Below are 24307 nucleotides of genomic sequence, written 5' to 3'. Positions count from 1 at the left end.
TCCAGAACCTGATATGTCCCAACAGCTGTGGGCAGCCAGCCACGCCCCTGTCCTGTCAGCGCACAGACCAAGATGTCCCTCTGTTATAAGATGAGAGATGCCTCACCTGCAGGGAGGGTGAATCACATGCACAGAAGTGTTGTGGGGGGAGCTGACACTCTGGCATGCCACATGTACACTCGGCAATTTCACAGTCGTGGGGGCACTTTGACACATTTCACATCCAGCTCGACAGTGATTGCACTGTTTTTGTGATGATAGTACGAATGGCCACACGCTCTGATTGCTTCCTCCGCCTTTTCTGATGAAATAATGCTGACTTTATGCGGAACTGATTGTGTACAAGATATCAGAAAAGGCGGAGGAAGCGATCAGATATCAGATATCTGTCACTGAGATGGATGATGAATGGAATTCAGTTTTAATCCCTTAATGCCCATCGTTGCATATATGCTACAATCTCTGACTCAAATATGCAACTTACCAAAATGACCTGTATGCCCGTTGTTAATGTTAATAATAATGTTATTATTGTTATTATAATAATGTTATTATTATAACATTATAACATAAAGTCATTACCAGAATACCCAATATTACTATCTAGTTTTTGTGCAAAAGTGAAATTAATAATCTCAACATTATTTACCATCTACTTAAAGGAAAAAACACACACAAAACATTTTTTATATACAGCTATATAAATTCGGGCGTTAAGGGGTTAAGCAGAAACAAGGTGTTAATCAGTGAACCGCAGCTGATGACACATGCACAGTGAAGGCAGGGCTGACCACGTTTTAGGGCGGACTGTTCAGTCTGTGACACCGTCTAGTCAATGCAAGTCAATTTACTCCAATAAGAGTTGATTTTACACTTAAGTTGATTTAGGCCTGTGGTTGAGTATATTTAACTCTAGACAGATCAATATATATGAATCAGCATTTCATTACTTTATGTTATGTTTATGCAAGCAGCTATTACTCTTGCTTTGTATGGATTAGAGAAGATCTGTTATTGGCTTGCCCCCTAGCTCCTGTCTTATCCTTTTAGCTGTGTGTTTAGTTCTTGTCATCTGTCAGGTGTGTTGGTCAGGTCTGTCCCCTGTGTATGGCTTCCCCCTGTCTCCTGTCTTGTGTGTGGGTGTGTCCCTGCTGTCTGCTGTGTGGATGTGTGAGCATGTGTCTGCCTCCAGAGTCCTGTGTGGGTGTATGTGGAGTCTGGCGTGTGTGCGCGCAACTCAGGCCCGTATCCGTGGTTGACTGTCATTTTTGTGTTGTGCAGTTTTATATTGCTGATGTTTTATTCTAGTTTTTGTGTTTGTTTATATCCAAGGCTGTCTTTTATTTCCGTGTGGTTCTTCATCTGCGATTATGTTTGATTTTTGTTATTTAATTTTCTACTCATCTGTTGTTGTTCTGTTTTATGATCAGTCTCCAATTATTGTTTGCTTAGTTGATGATCTCTTTGTGTTGGGTTCGGTTCACATGCATCTATTGTTCCGTTTTCTTTTTTGTGTGCACATCTGTTGGCCATCAGATAGACTTTTTACCCACTCTTTGTTTTCGTTCTGGTGCAGGGTGATGTCCCTTTTTGGTGATTATTGTTTGAAATAATGTGTATTGGACGAAGCCCGGTAGCCCTTCATTTGTACCTATTTTCTGTGTTTCCTGTCCCCACAGTGTTCAGTTTTTTTTGTTATTCCACAACTCATGGGTTTTCCTTACGGTATGTCCACATCATTTCTGTTTGTTGTTCACTCAATCATTTGGAATTGTTAAGGCATCATGATTTTTTTGCACCCCTACATCTGAGTCCTCACTGCCTACATCTGGGGATCTTTGACTTTGTTCCTGGCTCAGTACATTACAAGATCCAAAATAAATGAAAACTTGTGAACCCAATTACTGTATTGTAAAGTCATTAATGATGTATGCTGTGCAATCATTCCATCCTGGAAAAAGAATAGTTCAAAGACATCAATAATGTTGAGTGTATGCAAACATCTGACTACAATGGTAAATGTAAGAATCACTTTTTTTTCCTTCTTTTTTTTCTCTTGTATTTTCCAAACCATCTGATTTTTTTCCTGATTTGGGGTTGTATATAAAGCACAAAATAGAAGGAAATTCTGAAGGATATTTCACATTGAAACACACAGTAGCAAACATCCATGAATGCATCCATTTGATCCCAGTGAGTCACCTGAGATATGAAAAAGTGCACCAAATTGCTCACGTACTGGCTTGCCAAAAAAGTACAAAACAGAATTAAAGCCTGTCAGCAATTTGCTCAAATTTAAGATTGGTGTGGTCTGAGAAAAACTAAAATAAATAAATAAAATGGAACTGGAATACTCATGGTCAAAATAATACTTGATTTTAGCACCAAGTACCATAAATGTTCGACACTGGAAAATAGATTTTATTGATAAAGTGTGAGTCATTTTTTAAATGCTGGCCTACCTTTTAAAGATGAGAGCAATGACAAAATCAGGGTTGACTCTGACTCTCCAGTCACACTCTTTCCCTGGAGGGTAAGGCTGAGGATAGTTCGGAGATAGAATGACTCCGGAGGGACCACTGACATTTCCCCCACAGGTTGCTAGAGAACAAGAGATGCAGAGGAAAAGGGGAGAGAGGGAGAAGAAGATGATTACACAGCATTAAGCTTGGAGTAATGTGAAGACAGAATCGCCCCTGATTGAACAATCACTTAACCCCCACAAGTAGGCAGAGCAGAAGAGGATTAGTTAGTGATGGGAGGTATGGCATGAGCTGTTTGGGAGGAGGAAAATGACCCCTGGTGGACTGCTGATATTACCTCCACAGGTAGCTCTAGGGGTGAAAGAGCAAAAAAGAGAAAGGAAGGCTGTAAGGTTTAGTTACACAGTGTAGGACTGGGTGCAGTTAGCAGAGGAAATCACTCCTCCTGGCCCTGTTCAGTCAGACTACCAGAAAACATATCGGCAAAAGAGATAGATGGATTCATTCAAGCAGCAGTGAAGAAAGAATGTAAAACATGGAAAGGCATCTTGAGGGTGGTAAGTGTGACTATCAATAGCTTAAAAAAGTCAGCAAAATCAAAATCATTAGGAGTCACAAGCTCACACAACCTGGTTTCATTCCTAATCCATCAAACACTGACAATTTGTTAGTGTCTTTGTTAATGCTATGTGGAAGGTACTATTTGGCATTTAAGAGACACAGTGAATTGGGCTTTCAATGTTGCAAAAATAATCACAATCAAATTGGAAATATAAAGTTTCACTCTAACCTTAAAGGGAGCACTCAGGTTTTTTTTGGCCATTTAAGTTCTAAAAAGGATTTTCTTGTGCACCAATATAATTTTGTTCCTTGGTGCTCAAATAAAGCACCTGTAATCCTATATCAGTCAATATGATCAGAATTCACTTTTTCTTCTTCCTTTTCTGGAAATATTATTTTAAACCACGTTGGTTAAAATACAATGACAGGCTGCCATGACACACTGGGAAACTAAGTTTCGAATTTGGTCAAATTGTTGAGTGGGCCGCTGAAGAGGAGGTACTGCTGGCCCACCACCACCAGAGGGCGCCCTGTCTGGAGTGCGGGCTCCAGGCACCAGAGGGCGCTGCCGCCTCACAGGAGCAGCCAGGGTGACAGCTGTCACCCATCACCTGAGACGAGACAGCTGATATCAATCAACAGGGAGGTATATCAGCAGGACGGCATCTCTACCTCATTGCCGAGATATCGCTCTACCAAGGAGGTAACGAACTCAGCCAGTTACTCTATTCTAAGAGTTAATACTTTTTGCTTGTGCTTAAGGTCAGCTGAAGACAGTGTTGGACGTGACTAGATAAGTACTCACCTTCCAATCCTTTCAGTGTTGTTTTTGAGAAGAGGTGGAGGTGGTGTTTCCACCCTGTGTGTTGCTGGGTGCAGCCGCACCCACACCTGACTGTTTCTGTTCCTTGCCAGCAGTACCGGATCCGACGAGCGGAGGCAGTGGCCACCTGGGGTTCGGGACTTGGCGGCTCCAGTATCCCCGGGGTTCGGTGGCAGAGGAAATCGGGTGGTTCCGGTTCGACTCGGACAGACGTCTCCTATCGTCGAGCCTGCCCACACAACACCTTTGGAATTCAGTTACTGCTGTATTTGTAATCTGTTGTGTTTGTTGTGTGAGTTCACAACAGTAAAACTTTGTGATTTGACTTTCTCCATTGTCCGTTCATTTGCGCCCCCTGTTGTGGGTCCGTGTTCCTACACTTTCCCAACAGGATATCTCGGCCAACGTCATGGATCCCGAGGGGCGTCAACCGGCTGTTGAACGGCCAATGGAAGAACAGGACGCGCAGGCGTCCGCAGGAGGGGTAATCGGTGAGTTGCAGCGGATCCTCACCGCTTTCACGACTCGGTTAGATTTAATGACCGAGCAGAATGTCCTCCTGAACCGCAGGGTGGAGGCTCTCGCCGCGCAGGTGGAAGCACGCCCTCCGGGCGCCGCTGCGGCTCTCCCTCCCGTAGACCCTGTGCGTAACATTGACGTTCCACTGGTCGTTCAACGACCCCTCCCACCTTCCCCAGAAGCATACATAAGCCCCCCAGAGCCGTACGGAGGCTTTGTGGAGACGTGCGCGGATTTCCTTATGCAGTGTTCGCTCGTCTTCGCACAGCGTCCAGTTATGTACGCGACTGATGCTAGCAAGGTAGCTTATGTAATAAACCTGCTTCGCAGCGAGGCACGCGCTTGGGCTACAGCGCTCTGGGAGCAAAAGTCACGGCTCCTTCAGACATATGATGGGTTTGTGAGGGAGTTCAGAACCGTGTTCGATCACCCCAATAGAGGAGAAACCGCTTCAACTGTGCTACTGTCGATGAGACAGGGGCGTCGGAGTGCAGCTGCCTATGCAGTCGACTTCCGCATCGCGGCTGCGAGGTCCGGCTGGAATAGCGCTGCCCTCCGCGCCGCCTTTGTAAACGGACTGTCATTGGTTCTTAAGGAGCACCTGGTGGCTAAGGACGAACCGCGGGATTTAGATGGGCTCATCGATCTTGTCATACGGTTAGACAACCGGTTAGAAGAACGTCGGCGGGAACGAGATGAAGGGCGTGGCCGGGCACGCGCCGTCCCTCTCCCTTCCGGTTCTGACCGCGCTCCGCCTTCCCCACGCTCCACGGCCCCTGCGCTCCGTGGGGCCACAGCTCCCCCTACTGACGAAGCTATGGACACGAATAGGGCAACATTTAGGGCACCAGACGCACAGAGGAGACGGGCCCACGTAGCCTGTTTTGTTTGTGGTGCGATAGAGCACCATATGAGGGACTGCCCCGAGCGGTTCAACTCCAACGCCCCGCCCCTAGAGACTGGGCTAGGGGTGGGCCGAGACATTCACGTGGGACACACCCACATTGCCACACGACTCCCAGTCACGATCCTTTATGAGGACTCAACCCTGAAGGCCCCAGCACTGGTGGACACGGGCTCTGAGAGGAATCTGTTGGACAGCAGATGGGCCAGGGAGATAGGGCTCCCTCTGGTGGCGCTTACCTCGCCTGTACAGGTTCGGGCACTAGATGGCTCCCTACTCCCTCCGATCACGCATAAGACACCACCTGTAACTCTGGTGGTGTCAGGAAATCACCGGGAGGTGGTCGAGTTTTTTGTGACTCAGGCCACCTCCCGTGTGGTTTTAGGATTTCCCTGGATGTTGAAGCACAATCCCCGGATTGATTGGCCGTCCGGGGTAGTGGTTCAGTGGAGCGAGACCTGCCATCGGGTGTGTCTAGGTTCCTCGGTTCCTCCCGGCTCCCGAGCTAAGGAGGAGGTCAGAGTCCCGCCCAATCTGGGGACGGTGCCGGTGGAGTACCATGACCTTGTCGACGTGTTCAGCAAGGATCTGGCTCTCACTCTTCCCCCCCACCGTCCGTATGATTGTGCCATTGATTTGGTTCCGCGCAGTGAGTTCCCGTCCAATAGGCTGTACAACCTCTCACGGCCTGAGCGCGAATCAATGGAGACCTACATCCGGGACTCGTTAGCTGCCGGGTTGATCCGGAATTCCACCTCCCCGATGGGCGCAGGTTTCTTTTTTGTGGGCAAAAAAGATGGCGGACTTCGTCCATGCATTGATTATAGGGGGTTGAACGAGATCACGGTTCGCAACCGATACCCGTTGCCCCTGTTGGATTCAGTGTTCACACCCCTGCATGGAGCCCAGATTTTCACCAAGCTCGACCTTAGAAATGCGTACCACCTGGTTCGGATCCGGAAGGGAGACGAGTGGAAGACGGCATTTAACACCCCCTTAGGTCACTTTGAGTACCTGGTCATGCCGTTCTGTCTCACAAACGCTCCCGCGACTTTCCAAGCGTTGGTTAATGATGTCTTGCGGGATTTCCTGCACCGGTTCGTCTTCGTATACCTAGACGATATACTCATCTTTTCTCCGGACCCTGAGACTCATGTCCAGCATGTACGTCAGGTCCTGCAGCGGTTGTTGGAGAACCGGCTGTTTGTGAAGGGCGAGAAGTGTGAGTTCCACCGCACGTCTTTGTCCTTCTTGGGGTTCATCATCTCCTCCAACTCCGTCGCTCCTGATCCGGCCAAGGTTGCGGCGGTGAGAGACTGGCCCCAACCCACAAGCCGTAGGAAGTTGCAACAGTTCCTAGGCTTTGCTAATTACTACAGGAGGTTCATTAAGGGCTACAGTCAGGTAGTTAGCCCCCTGACAGCCCTGACCTCACCAAAAGTCCCCTTCACCTGGTCGGATCGTTGCGAAGCCGCGTTCAAGGAGTTGAAACGGCGCTTCTCGTCTGCACCTGTTCTGGTGCAGCCCGATCCTAGTCGCCAGTTAGTGGTTGAAGTGGACGCCTCGGACTCAGGGATAGGAGCCGTGCTGTCCCAGAGCGGGAAGACCGATAAGGTCCTTCACCCGTGTGCCTATTTTTCCCGCAGGTTGACCCCAGCCGAACGGAACTATGACGTCGGCAATCGAGAGCTCCTTGTGGTGAAAGAGGCTTTTGAGGAGTGGAGACATCTGTTGGAGGGAACGTCCGTGCCATTCACGGTTTTCACTGACCACCAGAACCTGGAGTATATCAGGACCGCCAAGCGGCCTGAATCCCAGGCAAGCCCGCTGGTCACTGTTCTTCAGCCGTTTTGACTTCCGGATCACCTACCGTCCCGGGATGCCTTGTCCCGGGTACATGAAGATGAGGTCAAAACGGAGTCGTCGGATCCCCCGGATCCCATCATCCCGGAGTCCGCTATCGTGGCCGCCCTCACCTGGGACGTGGAGAAGACCGTCCGGGAGGCCCTGACACGAGACCCGGACCCCGGCACCGGACCGAAGAACAAACTCTACGTCCCACCAGAAGCCAGGGCTGCAGTTCTGGACTTCTGTCACGGTTCTAAGCTCTCCTGTCATCCTGGGGTGCGAAGAACCGTGGCAGTCGTCCGGCAGCGCTTCTGGTGGGCGTCCCTGGAGGCCGACGACCCCGGCTCCTACGTATCGTCCTGGGCAGGAAGTGTGGTTGTCCACCAAGGACATTCCCCTACAAGTGGACTCCCCAAAACTACAGGAACGATACATTGGTCCGTTTAAAATTCTCAAGGTCATCACCCCGCCGCAGTGAGGCTTCAGCTGCCGGCCTCACTGCGGATTCATCCAGTGTTCCATGTTTCCAGAATCAAGCCTCATCACACCTCACCCCTCTGCACTCCGGGTCCGGCACCACCTCCTGCCCGGATCATCGACGGCGAGCCGGCTTGGACTGTACGCCGGCTCCTGGACGTCCGACGGATGGGCCGGGGTTTGCAGTATCTGGTGGACTGGGAAGGGTACGGCCCCGAAGAGCGCTCCTGGGTGAAGAGGAGCTTCATCCTGGACCCGGCCCTCCTGGCCGACTTCTACCGTCGCCACCCGGACAAGCCTGGTCGTGCGCCAGGAGGCGCCCGTTGAGGGGGGGGGGTCCTGTTGTGTGGGCCGCTGAAGAGGAGGTACTGCTGGCCCACCACCACCAGAGGGCGCCCTGTCTGGAGTGCGGGCTCCAGGCACCAGAGGGCGCTGCCGCCTCACAGGAGCAGCCAGGGTGACAGCTGTCACCCATCACCTGAGACGAGACAGCTGATATCAATCAACAGGGAGGTATATCAGCAGGACGGCATCTCTACCTCATTGCCGAGATATCGCTCTACCAAGGAGGTAACGAACTCAGCCAGTTATTCTATTCTAAGAGTTAATACTTTTTGCTTGTACTTAAGGTTTGTTAAGTTTGTTAACATTCCGTGTTTGGATGGACATGAACTAACAACTGTCCACTGCGATGCGCATGTGTCTCCTTGCTGTCGTCACGTGGACATACATAAAAACATATATCAATGTTGCAATGGGCTGCAGCGAGCACACGCATCACTCGCACATTGACAGGCTACCCCAGGTGATTCGGACCGACAGATCATAACATGCAACCGTCATGCCACCGACATGAGCTCTGGTTCACGTGACGTGGTGTCTGTCCTTCGGCGTGCCATCAACAATATAATAAGAGTGCCCTGCTTCTCATTCATGTCATTTCATGACTGTATGTCTGTGACCATGGGTCATCTACACAGGAACAGATAGATCATACTTGTATTGCTGGCTTGATAAAGGGGATTCAATAAAATGCGGTGTTTTTATATGGTGTTTTTTTTTTTAAATATGTCCATGTCCTTCTTGATACCAGGCATTTTCTCATACCTTTTACAGGACAGCAATGGTAGCTCAGTGGTAAAGTTTCTGACTGACAATAAGAGCTTTTGGAAAGTGCAGGTTCGAATCCCGTTGGTGGCATGTATTTTTTATTGTTTTATTTTCACAGCAGCTGCTCGCACTGTGCTCCCGCGTGCATGAACCGTCGCAGTGGCATCGTGCATGCCTGCCCATCGGCTCAATGTTTCTGTGGTTCACTCATACGAGCTGTTCTGCCATGAGTTGCCCTGCGTTGTACTTATTCTTACTATGTGTGAAGGTCCCTAACATTTGATCAAAGCTTTCTTAGCTCTGTTTTTCCTATAAACTGAAATTTGGAGTTTTCAGTGTACACTGAATACAGCAGAAACATCGAATCTTGTGCATGCACTTCCTCCTTCGTGTTGCTTGCAAGAACTCACAGAGTGACGTTACAATATTTGCATTTACATGGAATCCCATCAATAAAAGTTGCTGTAATTTTACACTACACAACAGAAATAAAGGTACTTTATAATGAATAGATTTCAATACAAAGAACATTTTGTCAATTTTGTGAAAACCATTGACACTTATCTGTCAATATAACCATATAACAGTGGTCAAGAGAAGACCATGATCATTACTAAGACTTTTGAGAAACCTAATCTACAGACTTTGAAAAAGAAAATTAATATTTAACATATTAGAAGCAAAATGTTGAATTTGTTCTTAGTAGCAGATTGTACCACCTAAGGCAAAAAATGTCACATTTTACTAAGGGGGAACATGTTGAAAGTACGAGGCTAGGCTGAAAAGTTCTAAGGCTGACTATGATGCAGTTGTCGAATTGAACAAATTCAGGGTTATTTTTCTACATAGTCTCCCTGTAACTCCACACACTTCTTCCAGCGGTGCTTGAGTGTTTCGATTCCCTTGGCACAGAAGCTTTCATCTTGAGAGTCAAAATAGTCCTCAACGGCAGCCATCACCTCATCATTGCTCCGATAGTGCTTCCCAGCCAAGTTTTTTTCAGGTTTGGGAACAGATGAAAGTCCGAGGGTGCCAAGTCAGGGGAGTATGGTGGGTGATCTACCAGTTCGAATCCACACTCGTGGATAGTGGCCATGGCCACTGTTGACTTGTGAGCTGGGGCATTGTCTTGATGGAACAGCAACCCCTTTCATCAGCTTTCCTGGTCGCTTCTTTTTGATAGCCTCGCGTAACTGTCTCAGTAGGTTAGAATAGTACTGTCCATTTATGGTTTGTCCCTTTTCAAGATAGTCCATGAACACAATGCCCTTGGCATCCAGAAAACTAAAACCATGTTCCCCGCAGACGAAATGACCTTGGCCTTCTTTGGAGGTGGTGACCTTGTGTGTTTCCACTGCAATGATTGTTTTTTTTTGTCTCTGGTTCAAAGTGGTGAACCCAACACTCATCCTGGGTAAGAAAATGTTCCATGTAATTGGCTGGATCCTCTTCAAATTGCACCAGGTTTGCCTTCGACATGACTAGCCTGGTGCGTTTCTGATCAGGCGTCAGAAGACGTGGCACCCACCAAGCTGACACCTTTGACATTCCAAGTTCTTCATGCAGAATGTGTTCAATTCTCTCACGGGATATTCCCACAGCATCTGCTAGCTGATTAATCGTCGATCGTCTGTCATCCATCACCATTTCATGAACAAGGTCAATGTTTTTCTGCGTTGTGCCTGTTGCAGGCCGCCCAGACCTCGGGTCGTCTTCAAGGCTCTCTCTGTCCCTATTAAATTCAGCTGCCCACTTCTGCACTGTAGATATGGAGGGAGCTTCATCCCTAATGTAGCAACCATATCCGCATGAATGTCCTTGGGCTTAACCACTTCTTATGCAGGTACTTAATCACACCGCGATGCCAGATTTTGTCCATTTTTGCTGTTTCCCTCTACCACGAACTTTCAAACCTGGCTATGAACCACAAACTACCTCACAACCTGGAAGAAAATAACACAGTTAGTCATCAGAAGAGTTGAACTTAATGCATGCCAAGTTTTATTGAAATGGCATTTCTCCTTCTTGTTGAGCCTTAGAACTTTTCAGCCTACCCTCGTAAAGCCCCCATCACACATAGCAAGAATGTGGAGGAACCATGCCCGACATGGCAAATATTGCCATAATCCGATGCAGTCGGGTGGAAAAGAGGCATGGTCAGCCGTGACAGAATGCATCCGGAGTACCTAATCCACACCTGCACGATGGCATCCAAAGCATATGTAGACAACAGCTTAGATGACACAGTCCGCTGTCATATGGCCATAAAAGGTGCAGCAGACTGCCTGATGTCCAAACGTCTAGATGGCAAACACGGGACCGGACTGGAGCAAGTGCTGTGTTCCTCGTGCACGTGCAAGGAGTGCATAGTGCATGTGTGTATGCATGGTGCACATGCTCTCCGCGCATACACGTGGGGCAGCTGCCCGTGTTATATACAGTTTAAGTTGCCCATGGGAAGGAATGGGCAAATTTCTGTCCGGTACGGTCTATTGTGGATATAACAGACTGTTCAGATTTGCAGCGGCGTGCGCACAGAGCTTTCGGTTTATAGCGGCTGTTCACATTCACTGTACATGATAAAAAGTCATAATTATTATCACGATGAAGCGTGCCACATTTCAACAGTTCCTTTTGGCATAACGTGCCACATCCATTTCAAGGTTCCCTCGTATGTGTTCAAATCGCTTCAGATCCTGTTTTTCCACCACCAGACTATTTAAATTGCGGTCAGAAGGTCCTCAGATTGCCCATGGACCGCGGTTGGATAGGTGTCGCCCAGTGAGTTTTGAACGTGTGCATCACACTCGGCGCCGCCGGCCAATTTTGACCAACTGTGTGGACTTCCACAGATGGCTGGCAGAATATTTTGGAACTGAAATCTGCCAGTTTTCGGATGTGTGCTGATTTGTCATTCCGACGCCATTCTGCGTGATTCCGGCTATGTGTGACGAGGGTATAAATCTTAATAAATTCACACAAACATATTTACACAGACTCCTCTGGATGATCAGACAATCAGCCAACCCTCTGGCAACAACTACAGTACCTCCGACTGTGAACACAACCAACTCTAGTGCAATCCCCGGTAATTTTGAGGGACTAGTCAAAAAAGAACTCCCTCATTCCATTGGAGTTATTTACTGTGTCTTGGAAGAGTAGTCCTCTACCCAGAATACATAAAAACAATATGGTGTAAAACGCTATCTAAATTAAATCTGGAAAACTGAGTACGCAGCACTCTGCAGGACTTCAGTGGAATTCTGAGAGAAGTTACAACAAAACTGTGGCCAGAGTTTACAAATTGGGCATTCTGTGGGCCCTACTGTTCTGTAGGAGTCTCCAGTGCCTTTGCACAAGATATCTCCTGGACATTATCAATCTTCTACACCACTGATGCTGGAGTACCACATCCAATAGTGCCACTCTGCATGTTAGAATCAGAATGTTACAACCCCGAGACCCTAGCAATTTACAAAGGAGCATTTGTCAGTATTCACTATGGTTAGTGGTTAAATAACACTGTAAATAAAATGTACCCCACACCAAGATGTTAATCACCTTAGTCAGGCCACACGCAGAGACAACAAAAGAAAAACCCAACAAGTGTGGAATTTTGAGCTTCATAATACAGAAAGTGGTCTGCCACAGATACTACCACTATGTCCACTGGAGCAACCAGACCAAAGTTAGGGGCATCCACCTATTGTATTAAGGGCATTTCCAGAACACTGTCATTGCAGTACTCAACAACAAAGGAAAATGATCATTCGTTCTTAGAGAAATGATGTTCCAGGTGCTCCCTCCTCCCTGTATTACCCACCTCAAATTCAACTACTGATTTGCAGTGGATGATCTGCAGTGGATCTGCACCAGTTGTTACCCATGGGAAATAGCATACCTCATGATCTGTGTGAATAGCACTGTTGGAGGTCTGTGGTGGTTTCTTCTTTTCCAGAGATGAAGACCCAAACAGCTATCTCTGATTCCTTTAATAATGCATGCAATCCTCTGACGGAAGGCAGCAGCAGAGTTACTCCCACAGAGTGCATAAAGAAGAAAACTTATTTTCTGTTGTCAAGATCTGCAAAGGTTTTTACTGTGACAAGAGTACGAATCCTGCCAACAACCATCAAAATACAGTTATCTGCATGATAGAGAACTACCATCAGTCTGGGAGGAAATTTAATATTGTGCTCAGAGCAGACTCAGTGCTACCGGCTTGATATACAGTGACCAGAGCAACCTGGTTTCATACCCAAGAAGTCAATCACTGACTCTCAGAGAAGCCATTCAATGCAAACACAGACATTGACAGGGTTTCTTTGCTGCCAATTTCTGCTTTCACAAACAATTATGTCAGGTGCATAGGCTGCTTTTTGGGACATACTGACAATTTGCGGAGTTGCTACAGAGAAGGCAGCTCAGTGGATAGGCATTGGGCTAAAAATATTAACCGGGGTTCAATGCCCGGTCAGTCTGAGAACAAGCACTCTACATACATGTTGCGCTCATTTTGTAAAACATTCGAATAACGGTGTTGTTGCAGGCGTACCGCAATGTGACTGCAGGCATAATATTCGTAGAGCAATTTGTACACAATTTGAAGCATTCAGACTGCATTCGAGGGGCTGTACGAATTGTTCCAGCACTTCAACTGCTGGCCGAATGTCTCGACCATCCTCCCCGTCACACTAGAGAATGAATGAGCCCGAATGCTGCATGAATGGATATTCGAACTACAGTCGGGTGAAGTCTAACGCCAAACAAAAACCTCGTACAGCATTCATGAGTGCATGCCACACTGTCAGGCACAATCACATGGCTAGCTCGAATGTAGTGACATGCACACCACTGTCGAGCTGCAATCAAAATGTGAATTGATCATTGTATCCAACCCAATGATCATATCACAGTAACACATATGAAGGACTGACATCACAACTGTACACCAAGCCATCACAGTATGAATAGAATAAACAGTCACTTTTGGAACAGCTCCAAATGAATCTGCTCTGCACACACATTGAAAAGCCAGCCTATGTCAGTAGTCATTACATATGCATTACATATGTAGTTGTTGGCACCATGGCCCCATCCATGTGACATTGGAGGATCCGGTGATTTTTACAAGCCTCCGGTGAGCTCATGGCCTCCTGCGCGCCACCTGTGCCTTTCAGTCCAGCCATAATAACAGCTAATCAATGCGCTGCATGTGCATGTGACTGGTTCATCCATACACCACAGTGTGTGTGTGGTCAGGACAGCTGACCAAACTGCCACACGTGAGTGAGGCTGGAGCATATGTGTGCTCAGCTGCGTGTGTGTGCTCATAAACAGTTGATTGCTTTCCTGCATATGTGCCTGTGCCAATAGTTGATTCTCTGGTGTGTACGAGAGAGAGAGAGAGAGAGAGAGAGAGAGAGAGAGAGAGCATCCGCATTGGAACAACACTCTGGGTAGTCGACCTGGATTCGGGAGCTGCTGCACTCCAAATGTGCGGGAATCATTCAAGGCCACGTCGACACACATTCCAGGTATTCATACGGTATTTGTCCATGGCTGAGCAAATGTCTGTCCCATACAATCTGTGGCTTGAATTCAGGCTGTTTTCCCATTCGGGCTGATTCGGCCTCATTCGTGCTATGTGTGACAGGGCCCTTAGGAATACATTGTGACTATGATTCTGGTCCATGTTTGTATAGACTGGATGGTAAGTAAGATCGTAACTTGGTTGCGTTTTTCATCTGAGGACATTATCACTGACCCTGACTTTATAGACACTTCTGAAAGCTTTTTGGAATCCATGTATGTCTTGATTCCAGCACATGCAAAGATGAATAAGGAGTCTGTGACTGTCTTGTCAGACTACCTTCTTATACTTGAAGTGACTTCCTGGTCTGAACCTCATGTTTGTATGTGGTGAAGGCCTCAATAACGTTTTGAGATTCACTGACATGCTTGGACTCCAAGTATTGGACTGCAAGTATTGTCCAGAGAGACCAAGCACCAACAACATCTAGTCATCAACTTTGGACACTGCTTAAATTAGTCTGGAAAGAGTTTGTGTCAAATGAATTGTGACTCAGGATGACTTACTAGATGAGATGTATTGGCATTGCGTGAGACCATCAGTTATGACACTATCCCCATGTGGTGCCTTTAACTCATCCACCACACAGGTGCCCATGAATTACATTACGCTCCAACAGCGGACCTGAGTGCACCACTGGCAGAGGAGCTAAACAGCTTCTTTGCTCAGTTAGGATCTTCCCAGCTGCACTCACCTGCTCCTGCCCTCCCCCCACCCCCACTTGGTCCACGCACCACTCCGCTCACTGTGAGCATGAGCGTGAGCATGATGTCAGGCGAGTGCTCCTCGCAGTGAACCCCAGGAAAGCTGCTGGCCCAGACGGAGTACCTGGCAAGGTGCTCAGAGCGTGTGCCAACCAGCTCGCCCCCACCTTTACCAGGATCTTCAACCTCTCCCTGGACCAAGCAGTCATCCCGTCCTGCTTGAAAACCTCCACCATAATCCCGGTGCTGAAGAAGTCTCCCATCACCAGCCTGAATGATTACCGTCCGGTGGCCCTCACTCTGGTAATCATGAAGTGCTTTGAGAGACTGGTTCTTCAGCACATCAAGGACCACCTCCCCCCAGACCTCGACCCTTACCAGTCTGCATACAGAGCAAACAGAGCTACAGAGGACGCCATCGCCGTAGCTCTCAGGTATACTCTAAACCACCTGGAGCAGCCGCAGAGCTACGTCTGAATGCTCTTTGTGGATTATAGTTCTGCCTTCAACACAATAGACAGACAGACTCACCACAAAACTGGACACTCTCGGCTTCCAGAGTGTGGATTAAAGACTTCTTTCCACCGTCCCCAGACTGTGAGACTTCGGGCCCCCACCTCTCCTCCACCCACACGCTGAGCATCGGCTCTCCGCAGGGCTGCATGCTGAGCCCCCTCCTCTACTGCCTCTACACCTACGACTGCAGACCGGCCCACAATAACAACCTTATCGTCAAGTTTTGTAGACGATACCACAGTGGTCGGTCTCATCTCTGGAGGTGATGAGGCTGCCTACAGAGAGGAGATCTGGCAGCTGGCAGACTGGTGCTCAGAGAACAACCTCGCTCTGAACACTAGGAGACCGAGAGAGATCATCATTGACTTCAGGAAACACTGCATGACCCTGGCCCCCTTCTCATCAATGGTGTTCTCATCTCAGACTGCATCTCCTGGTCCAACAACATCTCCTCTATCCTCAAGAAGGCTCAGGCAGCGGCTACACTTCCTGAGAGTCCTCAGGAAGTACAACCTCAACACCGACCTGCTGCTGGCCTTCTACTGCTCATCCATTGAGAGCCTGCTGACATACTGCATCACAGTATGGTTTGACAGCTCCACCGCTGCTTACAGGGAAAGAATGCAGAGGGTTGTTAAGGCAGCACATAAGATCATTGACCGCCCTCTTCCCTCCCTGTTGTACACCTCCCGCTGCCTCAGTAGAGCCAAAGCAATCTCCAAAGACTGCTTTCACCCTAGCTCTGCCCTGTTTGACCTGATGCCCTCAGGGAGGCGCTACAGGCTCACAAGGACAAAACAAACAGACTGAAAAACAGTTTCTTCACCAAAGCCATAACCACACTGAACTCTAGCATGCACTGATCCTCCTCGTGCAATCCTAACCATGTGCAATAACCCAATCACCCATGGACAATATACATTTCTGGGCAATATATTTATATCCTAAGCCGCACCTTGCATTAGTGTCAATTTTATATATATTTTTTCTACATTGTTGAATTTTTCTTTATATCTTGTTTTTGATACATATTCTTGCACTATTGTTATCTCTCTTTTTTGCACTATTTTCATACTATTTTATTGCACTGCAACTGGATGGCCCTAATCTCGTTGTACCAATGTATAATGACAATAAAAGGCATGATTCTGATTCTGATTACTGAGAGACATATGGCTGCTTTTGGATATGGAGATGGATCAGTAGACAGCCAGAGTGGTTGCCAATAGGACCCAGAAAGGTTCTGTGACTGTGGTGGATGTGGCAAAATGTTGCACCAGTACTTTCGGGAGACATGACTTAATCGTCATGAAACTGAAAGGCAAGAAAACCTACAGCAACTCTGAGTGTAATTCTGAGAAAGATTTAAGCTTCCAACAAAATCTAATAAACGCTTTTATTTCCAACAAAATATTTTCAATAAATTTTGTTGAACTCCCTCTGGAACCCTTTGCCAAATCCTGCTTTCAGACAAACAAAGAGATAAAACTGTTCACATCTCCGCCTACCCTCCTTTGTTGCTTGGTGTAAGGAATTAGTCATTGTAATAATTCATGATTTTATTGCACCCCAGTGTCCTAGCAACTAAACCAATGTTATGCAGCAACATATCAGGCAATATAATAATAATAATAATAATAATAATAATCATAATAATAATAATAATAATAATAATAATAATGAGGGAAAAAAATAGCAATTTCATTGTTCACAACATGTCAGTTTGAACAAGCCACAGGAATCTGCAGACATTCTCCTGAATTATTTTGGACAAGTAGCCTTGTACTGTATGTGCATGTTGCATGGAAAGCATACTGATGAGTTCTTGCTGAATTACAGATTGTGTCAATTGTACTTTTTATTTTGTTTTTTGTTTTTTTTGCACAAGCTCAACTGTTATTCTGTTTTGTGACAGAAAATATCAGCAACTCAATGTATGAATAATGAGTTCAGGGTTATGGACTTGGAGGAAATCCAGTGTGTCAGAAGGTTGAATACCTGAAGTGGGAACAGAAAACAAACAATTCTTTCCACTGGAGAACAAGAGTTGAGAAGGTTCTGTAACTGGCACTCATAAAGAGAAATTTGGTAGCTAGTATTCAACCTTAATTTTCCTCAAGCCCAAAGCAACATGCTTCAATCTTATGTCAGTCAAGTTTTTTGGCACATGTTCTACTGTATTGCTCAATGTAAGGTGTAGTATCCCTCTGATGCTCCACATTTGCAGGATCACCAAAAACCTGATCAGCAGACACTTTGTAGAAGAACATTGCAACCGAGGGACTTCAACTGTCATGTTTGTTGATTACTCTCTAGATCTAAATTGATATTTACTCTCTCTAACTAGATTTATATTATATTGATTGAGATGTCAAAATTAATGTAACCCAAGAAGCCTACAAAAAGACCTGCAGCCTGATTTACTAAGATTCCAGATGTGTGCTAAATTTCATGGGCAATCCAAACTTTTGCACATTGGGGTGGAGACAGTTTTGCACGTGATTTAGGAAGAGTAAATACACAACTGATAGCAGTTGGAAATGTGACATAAACAGCAGCTCGTAAATGAGGATTTTGCCTGTGCGGTCGTGATTAATTATTGATGCACCCAGCAAAACGTACCTTCACTTCTCACATATATGTACATGCATCATACCACATAGACCCTAAGATATGCATGTGTGTTATTTCTATAACAATGAGACCCATTAATGGTTGTAATGATCACAAGCTGCACCAAAATGTACTCTGTTACTTGTGCAGACATTTATTCTTCAAGAAAAACAACACTAAAATCTTTAAATATGCCTGATGTTTACAATGACTGATTTTTTTCTTTATTTCTATGTATTAGGAAGCAGCGTTCTGTGTGCTGCTGGAACCAGTAGTCTCTCAAGTGCAATAAATTAATACCAAGGCTACAAAGTCACAAAATACAGACACAATCAGCACCCACTAAATTTCCTTTAGACCTTGAAGAAATTACGTTGCAAACCTAACCTATGTGCATGTTCAATCCCAGAATTTTGCTCTGTCACGTGGATAAAAATCTAAATTCCATATTTATAAAGGCAAAATGCGCTAAATTGTGTAATTAATATGTCCTATTTTGCGCATTGACAGATGTCATTGTCAGTGTATACTGTTAATAAAACAGCCTGCAGGTGTATTTTGTGATTGCATTGGTGTTTACGCATGTTTATACACATGCAAGCCTTTAGTAAATCAGGGCCCTAGTGCCTAAGACATCTAGCCATCACCTTAGGTTACTGATTAGCATATGCATTTCACAGCCACACAGGCAGACAAGAAAAGACCAGAGGCCTCATGTACAAGCGTGCTTACACACAAATACCTGGCGTACGTCCGTCTCCACACCAACACTCAGATGTATCAAAAGTGAAATGAGCGTGGAAATGTGTGGTGTGTACACAAAATCCTGGCTGGCGTACGCACATTTCTATGGCTATTGTTCCACTGTGGACATGTAACGGTGATGCTGGGAACCGTTAATAGTGTGAAAACAAGAAGTCATCAGAGTGATGTGCACATAAGCAACACAGTAATGAGCAATTAACGCACCCACGTACAATTATATGGGTGGATATAAAAGCATGCGCAAAGTGATGGGTAAAATGGCATTAACAATGGCTGTGTTAGTGTTGTTAAAGCACCATGCAAATGGTGCAATCCGACATAAGCATGTACTCACGGAAACGCAAGGATTTACTTGCCAATACCATAATTGGCTCATTAACTGATTTCGATTACCAAGGCCACTGTTACTGGAGTTGCGCACAGAACTGCGGCCGCCCAGAGTGCAGTACGGTGTTGTCTGTGCCCACACAGATGCTGACCACGCTGGGCATCCTGGCATCATGGGCATTCCAGCGTGAGGTGGCTGATCGGTCATGAGTGTGCCAGTCAACCTTGTGCCGAGTCATGCCAGCTGTGTGGAACGCGATCATCCAAATCTCATCCAGGTACATTCCAACATTACAGCACATTTTGCAGCGAGAGCCGGTTTCCCAAATGTAATCAGAGCTATTGACTGCACACATATTACCATGAAGGCGCCATCCATGATGAGTTTGTTTTTTAATAGGAAACATTTTCATTCCATCATGTGTGGTGCACAAATGCACATCAGGTTGGAGGCTGCATGATGCACAATGGGGAGCTGCTTGGTGGTTAAATAATTTGGATGGATAGCTTTATTATCATTGTCATTACAAGTGCAACAACGAGATTACATCCACACTCACATTTCCACAGACAAACAGCAATTAATCCACAGTTATTACTTGTTTACCGTAATAATGGCACACATCAGAATTAAGACAACACATATACATTTGACATTGTTTGTGTGCACTAAACTTGAAACAGTCCGTTTTTCAAATTGAGGTGATGTGAGTGTGTGGTAGCCACTGCAACTGGAGTCACGCCACTGCTAGCTTGGGGGGAACAGGGACCTGCCGCAGCTAAAAACCGCACAGCCCCCGCAGGGGAAATGGGTTGCATGAGCGGTGGCCGGGATGGGGTGTGTGTGGGGGGGCAGGAAGGGGGATGAAGGGAAAAATGGAGCATGCTTCAGTCTTGTCCATGTATAAGTCTGTCAGTTTATTGTCTTTGTGGGTTGAGATAAGAAAGGAGCCGAATAATCTCACTAAGGCCTGAATAAATTCCTCTGGAGGAAAACAGTGGGCAATTTGTCCTTCAGGCTTGATAAGCCTGGAGTGTTGTGGTTGAGCAGTGAAAAACACTTTAACAGTTCCACTTGAACAACCAAATCCCAATTATGAATTAAGAATATTCACTGGCCTCCGAAACCTTCAACTTCAACTGCAAGGCACACATCTGCTTCAAGATGTCATCCAATTTGCGTCTGAATTCAAGAGTCATCGCAGTCTGAGAATGCACTGCCTTGCAAATCTCGTTAATCATGATGGACAAGCGAGGGGCCGTAGTTCTTGATGCCGCCGTCTTGCCAATTTCTGGTCGATCAGGGCAGTACATAAGCCACAAAGTACCAGCCCTGCTACCATAAGACCAAAAATGAATAAATCCTCGACATCCTCAATGGAGAAAGGTGGCAAGCATGCCATGTTTTCTTTATCTTGATGGTGGAACTAGAGAGCCTCTTAACAAGCCCCTGACTGTGTTCAGTATTTGTGAATAAAAGCGTGTCATGTTAACATCACACACTGTCAGCCACCGTGCACCTAATATGTTTTTACTTCAGTGTGGGCACGCAGCTCAGTTCAGCATTTACACACACAAACATACTTATTTAATTTCCTTTTTTTTTTTAGAACAGTGATCTAACCACAGCTTTCATTGTTTTTGCATGTTGTCTCTGAAAGTTCTTTAATTTTTACACACAACACAGAGATGATGGCAGGCATCATCAAACACACAACACTCCACACTTACGGTGCCGTCAGCACTGCGTATTCAGATAGAGGCGTGGTCAGGGAGGAGTTTGGTGCATGTGCATGTGTGCTAAATTCCACGTTCAGTGGAATGTGCAAACCGAACGTGCGTGGATTCATGCCTACGCACACTTTGATACATCTGAATATATTGTGCTTACGCCTGATTCAGGGTTTTGGCGTACACCAACATTTCGTCGAAAATCAACACAAGTCTTTGTACATGAGGCTCCTGGACCCTAAAGACTTCAACCTTTGATTCCTGCAAATGTAATGACATCTCCAAGCACCTCTGCCCAGTGACCTACATAAACAAAAATATAACAAATTATATGAAATATAATGTGATATCTCATAACAGAAGATTCACTTGCATCTTCTTAAGTTGAAATTTAAGGAATAAATCATATGCCCACTTTGGATTTTGTTAACACTGATTTGTCTCAAATGTCGGCCTGAGGGTAGTAGGTCAAACAGGTGGTTGCTGGGGTGGGATGTGTCTTTGATGATGCTGGCAGCTCTGCTGAGGTAGCGAGAGCTGGCAATGACCTCCAGGCTGGGCAGACAGCAGCCAGTGATCCTCTGGACCGTGTTGTTCATGTAATTTTCCTCAATGGCAGTGTTACTTTAACACTGGTGATTTAGCTGTGTACTACCTCACTGACTGACTCCATTATGCCTGTGCTTGGCCTGCTAATCACAGGGAATATTGTTTCACTGCAGAGATGCATTCTGGTGTCTTGTATCAAATATATAAATAAGTAAAGTTTCACTGAAAATCTTTATGCATTTTTAAATTACTTTTGTTCTTGCTGAGTAACTTCTGCTTCTTTGCAGAACTAAAAACTGCCTCCATGGGTAATATATCATGTTGATATTTGAACAAAAAGAACATGAAACAAACAATATAGTATCTGTGATGTACACAAGGAATAGTCATAAAAAGGTACATGTGCTTTGCAGTTGCAAAGTTAACAGCAACTGTCTGCATGACTGTGCACACTTATGTTTGGAATAGACTTGAACATGGCTATTATCAGTTTGGTGACCCCTGGTCTATAGTCACTGGAACATTGTAACAGTCAAATAGACCTTTTGTAGTTTGCTCACAGCCTGCAGATTCCAACAGATCATCATAGCATACAAAACCAGCTTGCACTACATATAACCTGTTTTCACCCTTTATTTCAGTTTGCCAGTCTGGAATTCACAGCATAATACAGACTTACCCATACAGGTTGGTGGATCAGGCTGCCAATAGAATCTGTTGTCCAGACGTACACATGTGATGGTGTCCTGGCCTTGGAGCTTGTAGCCTGGGTCACACTGGAAAGTCATACTGTCGCCAGGCTCCTTACTGTCCCCATATCGAGAGCCATTTACAGGAATGCCTGGATCATTACATGTTGTAGCTGTGGTGGCTGAAAAGTGGAGTAGACAGACAAAAATAGACAGACTGAAGTACAAGAAATTGCATATAGGGAAAGAGAGGCATTTGAGATAAAAGCATTCATACATTTATCAACAAAACATACTTGCATTCATTCATAACACTCTCAATAATGGCAGCTGGAGACCGGGAGAAGAACATACATATAATGTACACTGATAAACTGTCATCTATTAGGTAGTTATAGCAGCTCAGGTCTGGGAGCATGCAGTGGTGCCATATTTGTGCATCCATCACATTATGGAACCACCATGGTTCCTGGATGGAAACCACCCAGACAGACAATTGCTCCATCCCCACCACATGAAAGTAACCATCTAGCTGCCAGTTAAAATAAGAATTCCATTGCTCTTCTCTAGCCGCTGTGGTCCTCAGCACTGAGATACCAGTATCTGTGTACATGGATCATTTCCAAGAAATCCATTACATGGCTAAAATGCCAAAGTTGATGCGCTATCATAACGCAACTGATACTCTTCATCTATCATCTTAATCTCCCAAAGAAACTATTTGTCTGGCACAAAGACATTCCAGTAGTACCAAGGATCCTCTAAAGAGATCCTCTAAAGTACCAAAGCTATTCAATCATTGCCTCAAGTTACTGATTAGCATCGAATCCTCAGAATCATGTAGTATGAGAGGAACCACCAGGACCCTAAAAACTTGAATGTTCATTCTTCTGTATAGGTATCACCAGACATCTGTGAATCGGGATCTCCTGATGTCATAAGCTCTACCCAGGTGTTACTCAATCTTAAAAGTTGAGGACCCAGAGACATCGACATCAATGCAGAGATACCGCATTTTCTGGAGTACACATCACATATTTTTGATTTACTAGTTTTGGACTTATACTCCAGTGTGACTTATATACTGAAAAATCATGTTTGTTATTTACAATATAATTATGATAAGTATTTATTTTGGGCTTTCCCAGGAGTTCAACCACAAACAAAAACCCAAAGGATAAAAGAATAAATGGCAATAATAAAAAACTACACTAAACAATGCACAAAAATACCAAATTAATAAGCTGGTAATAAAGAAAAATACCATTTATACCCAGGCGTGACTTAAATTTTGGTGTAACTTATTCATGTTTATTTCCTCTTCAACAAGCATTTTTTGACAGCTGCCACTTGTATTTTGGTGTGACTTATACTACTCTGCAAAACAATCATGGACATTATAGATCAATTAGGATTCCAGCAGTATATTCCAGGTTTCACACACATTAGTGGAAATACCCTGGATTTGGGCCTTGTTTGCAGTGTCGCTGTCACAAATATTCACATCGTGCCTCTTGCGTCAGTGGTCTCAGACAACTCACTTACTAAGTTTACAGTTTTGTTGCCTTGTTTACTGGAACAAAAAAAACATATTTAATCTCACGACCACATATCAACTCCTCAACTACAATTGAACTTGGAGCCAGACTGCCTGATATCTTGGACTCGCTTTTGGAAAATGACCATTCAGTAGATAGCCTTGTGGACAGCTGAAACTCAGTGCTCACAACCATACTCGACATGATTGCTCCACCTACACGAAAACCATGCCCCCAAAACACACTCACCTTGATTCAGTGATTACTTAGGTGGCCTCAAGCATAAGTCTAGAGGGCTAGAATGAGAATGGCATAATTCAACGCCCCACGTTATGAATTAAATTATGCAGGGTGTTGTCCGCCCACAACACCCTGCTATTAAGGTGGGTGGAATCACTGACACATTAATTAGATTTACACAATTTGATATTATTTCACTGGGTGTGCTAACAAAACTTGCAACTTCTGCTAAAAGCACAACCTGTCTGAGTCACTACTTGAAGGTGTCATCATAATCATGACATGACACTGTCATACTGTATAATGTTATATGACAC

At 45.5% G+C, this 24307-nt stretch overlaps 1 protein-coding gene across 1 annotated transcript in view; it reads right to left on the bottom strand.

Annotated features, from left to right (window-relative positions):
- The window catches only part of LOC117503844 (CUB and sushi domain-containing protein 1-like), a 2069078-nt gene that overhangs the window by 490237 nt on the left and 1554534 nt on the right, over positions 1-24307 (bottom strand). The window lies entirely within an intron of this gene.

The sequence above is a fragment of the Thalassophryne amazonica genome, chromosome 2 (assembly GCF_902500255.1).
Source record: "Thalassophryne amazonica chromosome 2, fThaAma1.1, whole genome shotgun sequence".
In the NCBI taxonomy this organism is placed as follows: domain Eukaryota; kingdom Metazoa; phylum Chordata; class Actinopteri; order Batrachoidiformes; family Batrachoididae; genus Thalassophryne; species Thalassophryne amazonica.
Note: the sequence above shows the minus strand (reverse complement) of the source record. Positions and strands in the feature narration are given on the sequence as shown.